The 8,045-nt window shown below is 38.1% G+C and overlaps 1 protein-coding gene across 2 annotated transcripts in view; it reads right to left on the reverse strand.

Annotated features, from left to right (window-relative positions):
- Positions 1–7,595, reverse strand: part of B3GALT1 (beta-1,3-galactosyltransferase 1) — a 418,597-nt gene extending 411,002 nt beyond the window's left edge. For both annotated transcript variants that reach the window (XM_077447915.1, XM_077447914.1), the window contains exon 1: positions 7,444–7,595. The gene's annotated coding sequence lies outside the window, so the exon portion shown is untranslated. The remainder of the gene's footprint in view (positions 1–7,443) is intronic.
- Positions 7,596–8,045: the final 450 nt, after the last annotated feature.

The raw sequence follows: 8,045 nt of genomic DNA on the forward strand, positions 1-8,045 counted from the left end.
ATATAGTCACTAGAAAAACAAGAGTTATTTCTGCAAAGAAATGGTGGCCCATTTTCTTTGCAGAAACACCTTTCTTTATGTTTTAGTTTTCATTTTGATGCACTTTATACGTTTTGACTCTCCTTTTGTATTTCTGCTTGAGAGCTATATTTGACCTTCCTATTTATAGAGATCAGTTTTATACTGTGAACTGCTGTCTAAGAGGTTGTAGCACAAAGTGTATATTTTATTTGCACTTTCTGAGGTAGATTTGAAACTCCAGTTTGAGTGGTGAACTTTAACACTTGTTTATTACTATTATTTATTTATTTTTTTAACACAATGTATGGTTGTATTTTCAATGTGTATGTAATAGTGATCTCCCACGCTCCAAATAACAAAGAAAAAAATGCAACCAATGCTGCTACTTACAACCATAAATATCAAAACCAGTGAACATGAAATATATACCAAAGTGCATACATAGAAAAATTCACAGTAGCGCAACAATAAAACCTACTTAATTCAGTGTTCGATACAAAAATGTAATGGTCGTATATATTAATATATATATATATATATATATATATATACATATATATATATATATATATATATATATATATTTGTATAATATTCCGTTTGCAAAGAAAATCAAAAAAAAATAGGTATGTATTTTCGAGGTGATTTACTTCAAGAGGAACTGCAGTCTTCTCACATAATTTGTAATAAAAACATCTTTGCCATTCTGAAACTTCCCTCCAACCACTTTGCATATTATTTTATATATACTGTGATTCTGTACTTGCTAAATATGCTGTAGAAATCTCCCTCCACTAAGTCTGGCTGCATCCATTTTAACTGTGGGCAGCTGAAGCTGCTGCCTGTTCACTTCCTGGATTTACACAGACACACACCTCCAGCTCCGCAGCTCTCATTGACCCTCTTATGACTCATCTTCCCTCCTTTCCTGACAGACTCTCTCTCTCGAGAAGAGGGAGAGAGGGATAGAGAGAGAGGGAGAGGGAGAAAGAGAGAGCGCACTGTGCATGATGTCATAAGCCTAGGCTTTTTTTTCAGACAAGAAACAGGAAGTGGACTGTATAAGGTATTTACTGTAAAAATGTTTTAGTATGCAAAAAAAGGTAAAACAACAAGGGCAGAAGATTTAATAAATGGAAAGATGAAAAAATTAAGTTCCGCTTTCATATGTTTTGTATTACTGTTAAAAGTATTTATACGTTGTATTATACTGCTTCCTTTTCTAATATTGCCTATATTATTGATCAAGGTATCAACTGGATATTTTTTAAGAAAACATTGTTTATTTAGTATTTTCTTGTTTGAAGTCATTAATGAGACTAGAGATTGGCATAGAGCTCTGTAGGGGACTGTAAAATTATTTTTTCCCAGATAATCTCCCGTAATTTATTGACCGCCTATTGATCCCTGGCATAGGTGTGTGCAACCTATTGCATGATTAGGTTATGCACCCAAAGCTCAAAACACAAATGCCTTTCTCTGCAGCCTCAGCTGCATGGGGCAGTAAATGAATGGGAAGCGCTCTGTGCTGAGCGGCTTCCTGTTCATTCACAAACTGAAGCATAGTATTACTATTACTGAAGCATAGTATTACTATTACTGAAGCATATTATTACTATTACTGAAGCATAGTATTACTATTACTGAAGCATATTATTACTATTACTGAAGCATAGTATTACAACTTACTTTGCTTTAGTTATGAATGAACACAATGAGTGTGTCCATTCTGTTAATATAGAAAAAGAAGGCACTAGTAAATAACATATTCACTAGCCCCTTCCCCCACTCTCCATCCTTAACCAGCTCCCACTGCACATATATGGCTGGGTGTGCTCTTCCTCCTGGGTGGGCGTTCAGGAACATCCCTCAGGAGGAGGGGGATCGCACGCATGCGTGATCCCGATGCGCTGCTGTCACCCGGACATGGCGCATCTCAGATCGGCAGGAGGGCTCTGTGATTGGCCCTCCTGATCACATGATGGCTGTGTCCAATCACAGCCGTCATATGATGTAAATAGAGAGCTGGTTGCTGGGCAATTGGCTCTCCTCTCCTCAAATGGAAGTTGTCAGTGAGGAGAGGAGAGCAGATCACTGCAGCCAGCCAGTGATCAGCGAGTATGATTTTTTTTTTTACAGCTTTTTTAAACGCCGATCACCGGCACAGTGTCCCCACACATGTAAAACACACAATGTCCCCAAAACACTGTCCCCACACAGTAATAACACCTGCCCCCACATATGAAACACTAAAATCATATGTCCCAATGATCATCTGCACACATCTGTCTGTGATCACACAAACCAATTATTATACACCTAACGGGATTTTTTTTTACCAAAGACATGTAGCAGAATACATTTTGGCTTAAATTTATGACAAAATTTGACAAAATTCGATTTTATTGGATTTATTTTAAAACAGTAAGTAGAAAATATTTTTTTTTCAAAAATTATATCGCAAAAAATAAAAAAACTGATTTGTGAATAAATACCACCAAACGAAAGCTCTCTTTGTGTGAACAAAATGATAAAAATGTATTTGGGTACAGTATAGCATGACCACGCAATTCTTACTGAAGGTGCAAGAGCGCGGAAAAGCTGAAAATTGGCCTGGGAAGGAAGGGGGAGAAAGTAGCTGGTATTGAAGTGGTTAAACATCCCCAGCAGCACTGTGGGGCAGGGTGGCCAACATGTGGAAAGCCTGGGCAGTAGGGGGAATTGGCACTACACATAGTGATTAGGGTGTGCCCAGGCACACCTGGCACATGCCTATGATCCCCAGACATTTAATTGACCCCGTTGTGATCCCTCAGTGAGTTTACTGACCCCCTGGATAGTTCCATTAGTCTGACCACTTTGGGAACCCTAAATTTAGACAAACTTTGCATATATTATCATACAGTACCAACCCAAAAACATAAAAAAAAAGAAAAAAAGGGAAGAGGAAAAAATACTTTACACCCTGTTGTTTAATGCATTCACTAAGTCAACGTTACATTAACGGGCCCTCTCATGGCATCCTGGGGAAAGGATACCAATTCCTGGAGAGGTAGACACCTGCACAGTGCTGGAGAGTCTTCCCAGGAAATTTGGGATTGTTCTCTCTCAGTATCCTACAGTGAGGACTACTGACCTCACTGTGATATGCAAGAAGTGGGTAAGATACAAAAGAAGTATTGTTTTTCCTCCAATGTTTTATTTTACATTGCTTTCACTGCTATTTTAATTCAATGAGGGAGGGGCTGCAAAATAAGCATTTTTATGCAAGATCAACTTTAGGATTATTGGGTGTTAGTAAGAGCCATACTGAGCATGTACCCCTCCCCCCACCACCGCATCCTCATGACTAAGCAAAAGCACAAGGAAAAAAAGAAAAAAAAAGCAACCCACTGCATCATGGGAGAAGATTTTTTTTTTCCTGATTCAGATATGCTTATGATTCATACAAGTTAAACATTTTCTTTGGTCCTTTATACTGACTTCTTTAGCTGGCTGCTGTGTTCACACTGTTGTGGCATCTGTACAGTACATGTGTGATGAGTGTTGCATGTAACCAACCCATTTATTTGAATGGGCTGCCTAAAGCACCAACGTGTGCCACAAAAATGCATATATTTTTTTGTAACAGCACCACAATGCATGATGGTAAATTACTGTTTGCTGTGCTGCACTGCAATGCATGTCTGTTGGCAAGGTGAATAGGGGTGCCATTAGAAATGAATGGCACCACAGTACACCATAAAAGTGAACCCAGTCCAAAGAATGTTTGAGCTGTTCTTTTACTGCCGACTGACAAACCCAAGAGCATTCATTCGCTAAAACTGATTTCCATCTTATTGTTGCAATTTTGGCCTTGCTAGAGTCTGGATCTCGTGCGCTGTACTTCTAGAACGGGGTAAACTTTTGGTAGGCTGTCTCAACTTATTTATGTGTTTCTAGACTGGAGTAGGAGGATGCTTTACAGATGCCCCTTAAACAGTAGGATGACTTATGCCCCATACACGCGGTCGGAAATTCCGACGGAAAAAGTCAGATCGGATTATGTTGTCGGAAAATCCGATTGTATGTGGGATCTATCGGAATTTCCGACGGAAAATGTTTGAGAGCTTTTTCCGATCATGTGTAGTGAATTCCGATGCACAAAGTGCCACGCATGCTCAGAAAAAAAAATTGATATGAAAGCTATTGGCTACTGGCCTCTTTAAAGTCCCGTCGTACGTGGTTTACGTCACCTCGCGACCGTGTGTATGCAAGACAAATTTCGGCCAAAATACGTTGGAAAAAATCCAACGGATTTTGTGGTCGGAATGACCGATCGTGTGTATGGGGCATAACACATATGCCTGCAAATTATAACTAAAGAGGTGTTTTAAGTTAGTTTGATGGCTAACATAGGTCAATGCTGAGAGATTTTCATATTACTCTTATGCTTTGGGGGATTGGGCGTACAAAACGTCCTCATTTCTTTATATTCTCCCACATTTGCACGACTGTTAGGGATCAAGCACAACATTCTCTTTTTTCCCTTTTGCAGAACGGCTTGCTTTTCCTGAAATACACTAGAGTTATGCTATGTTATTAGGGGAGATGCATACAGCAGAATTCTTTAATTGGTTACAATGAACTCAACAGCTCTTCATTTCAAACAATACCTATGAGCCCTTTAATATACTTCAGTGAGATAAAAGTGAGTAACGTTCAATACCAATTATTTAGGATTGACACTTCTTTATTAATTGATTGATTGCCCACTCTAAACCGATGTCATGGAAATTCATGATCAGTTGTTATGGGCAACTATATAATTATGGTACCAATGGTCTTTGCTCTGTTAATAACTAAACCCAAAGAATACCCAGCAGTAATTTGTATTTAATGTACTTTCAATCACATCCATAGACAGCAGAGGCATGCAATCATAGCTACACTCGATGTTAACTTCAGTGCTTCTCCATCATACGCCCTCATTAGTATTATATAATTGTACTAAGCAATGTATACTTAATTGGGTATCACAGGTAGAAACAGACACCGGAGCCAGCATGACATCCTCTTGGTTATCAGCAACCTTCCAACTTTTTTATTTCTTTTTTACAGATTGGGAATGATTAATCCAAAACCATATCAACCCCACTGTAATTAAAAATAGCTTAAGGTACAAAACCATAAAAAGACAAAGTAACCTTCTAAAAAAAATTACTCTACATGGCAGCTACACAGCTTCCACTAATGAACATACATGACAATGGTCCAGCTTGAGCTTATGTAACACTCCCTCCACTGATTTAAAACGGAATCTACAAACTGCCTATTGCTCTGCAGGCAAAGCCATTCTCAACCCTCTGACCTTTCTCTCTTCCAGTTTTTGATCATTCTGCTCACCTGAAGATTTTATTTATTTTTTTCTCACCATCTATAAATAATAAAAAAAAGAGTGACACCATGGAATCCTAACTCATACGGGTCTTATTATTACAATTCTGCTTCATTATTTCATCTAACAACAAAACATAATATTCATAAGAAAAAAGGAAAACATTGTGATGTATTTTGTATACAAATACACAAAACAAACACACACACACTCATCTTTTTTATTTTAATGTAATAGCAAATGGTTTCTGATTTTAGTTAATAGCCAAAACACATTTGTTTTTATAATATATATATATATATATATATATATATATATATATATATATATATATATATACACATAATAATAATAATAATATTATTTTATATATACAGGCATACCCCACTTAAGTACACAATGGGGTTTATTTACTAAAGCTGGAAAGCGAAAAATCAGGCTCACTTCTGCATAGAAACCAATGAGCTTCTAACCCCAGCTTGTTCAATTAAGCAATTAAGCCTTGGTTATAAAACCTGGAAGCTCATTGGTTTCTATGCAGAAGTGAGCCTGATTTTGCACTTACTTTACAGCTTTAATAAATAAACCCCATTGCGTACTTAAAAGTGGGGTATGCCTATATATATATATATATATATATATATATATATATATATATATATATATATATATATATATTTTTTTTTTTTTTATATTTCTTTTTTATATTATTATTATTTTTATTTTTTTTAATTAGCAACTGTGTTTAGTTGAATTGACTAAAATCAAATGTCCTATAAAGCACTATATGCAAAATAATAAATAAATAAATATAAAAAATAAATAGTATATATATATATATATATATATATATATATATATATATATATATATATATATAAAATAATATAATACAATACAATATAATATAATATATCTCAGCAAATGTGTTTAGTTATTGACTGAAATCAAAAACCTTATTATTGCATTAAAACTAAAGTGATGAAAAAAAAGATAGATACATACATATATTTATTATTATGTGCACATATAATCAAAAAAGGTATTCCGCTGCTTTGTAGGGGGTCATTAGGCTAATGATCAATATAATTAAAATGATACAAAAGCTACCCCCAAATATCTAGAATGATTGTTTATGTTTTTGACACATACCTCCTTGTTGGCCGACACTGACAGCTGTACCTTTTTTTATTTTATTTTTCATAACAGAAGAAATAACTTAGGAGGAGATCATTTATTCAAGATGTCCCAAATAAAACAGTATTACACTTAATGGCACAAGTGGTATCCAAAGCTAAATCCAATGACAGTATGCAATAAATACAATCCACTTATCAAAAGCCAACATTCCTCTACACAGAAATATAACACAACAACACAGAGTTACATTGTATGTAAGCAGCATAAACACAGCAAAACAAAAACAATGTAGCAAGTGGAAGTGAAGCTGAATAAGATGTGAAGAGTGAAGAGGGAAGTGAGTGTTTCCAATGGTAAGGCTGCCTGGGCTCAGCAATCTCAGGGATCCTGGACATCTGGAGTGGGCTGTAGTTGCTCCCAATGATTGGTGAGGATGGGAAGTTCTCCTCCAGATGAAGGATATGACAGGCTATCCTCCAGACTCAGCCAGGTGCCTGAGCTCCTCCATCCCATCACTGAATGACTTTGCCTGTAGAGAGGGGCCTGCTATCAGCAGCCTGTGCCCCCAGCCTGTGCCCCCTGTCTATAGGGGGTCATCTATTGCACATGGCATGGGGTGGATGCAGATCAGAGTTGATTGGATGTATGGAGCAGCTACCATTTTCTGATGGATGTCCCCAGAAGAGGGATGGATGGTGTAATGGTAGCAGGCTGCATGTGACATGATCAGCACACACACACACACACACACACACACAGACGATCAGAGGGACGGAGGGGAATGGATGGATGCAGAGGAGACAATGTGGCTCACCATCCCCAGCATCCCTGTGTATATAGAGGCAGCCTGGATGGAGGGGTCCCTGTGCTGGGGTGATAGGAGATGGGGGGTGGGGAGTACATACCGTCAGAGCACACTCATCCCCTGGATGTCCCGAGCTGTCTCTGCAGAGGTCGGTGGATCCCGGGATCAGCTCAGCACCGTTTGTTATCCACATGCAAGTGATGCGGCTGTAAGAAGCACAGAGCCGAGCGAGGGAAGGGGCCTCCCAGCTAGGCAGGGGCTGCCTGTCTACAGCACACACAGGCCACGCCTCCCCTGACAGCCCGACACGCCCACATCCAGTCTGAGAGAGAAGCTGGTGAAGCTGATGTCCCCGATCATGTCCCCAATCATGTCCCCGATGTCACACAAGGGGCTCCTGGGCAGGGATGGGGACACAGGGATCGCAGGATAGATCATATCACCAGCTTACTGGGAAAAAAAGCACAGACAAATATTTAAGGCAATGACATTGGTGTTAAAGAGGAAATACAGGTGTGGATGTTGTTACATAATTACATTGGTCCAGCTTGGATCATTCTCACTATTTGTAATATTATTATAAAGAATTTATATAGAGCCAAAGTTTGCGCAGTACTTTACCTATGGGGTTGATTTACTAAAGGCAAATAGACCATGTACTTTACAAGTGCACTTATTCCAAAGCTTAGTAAATGTGTGGAA

Source organism: Lithobates pipiens, unplaced genomic scaffold, assembly GCF_037356315.1.
Source record: "Lithobates pipiens isolate NorthernLeopardFrog02 unplaced genomic scaffold, aLitPip1_a1.2 Scaffold_22, whole genome shotgun sequence".
Taxonomy (NCBI): Eukaryota; Metazoa; Chordata; class Amphibia; order Anura; family Ranidae; genus Lithobates; species Lithobates pipiens.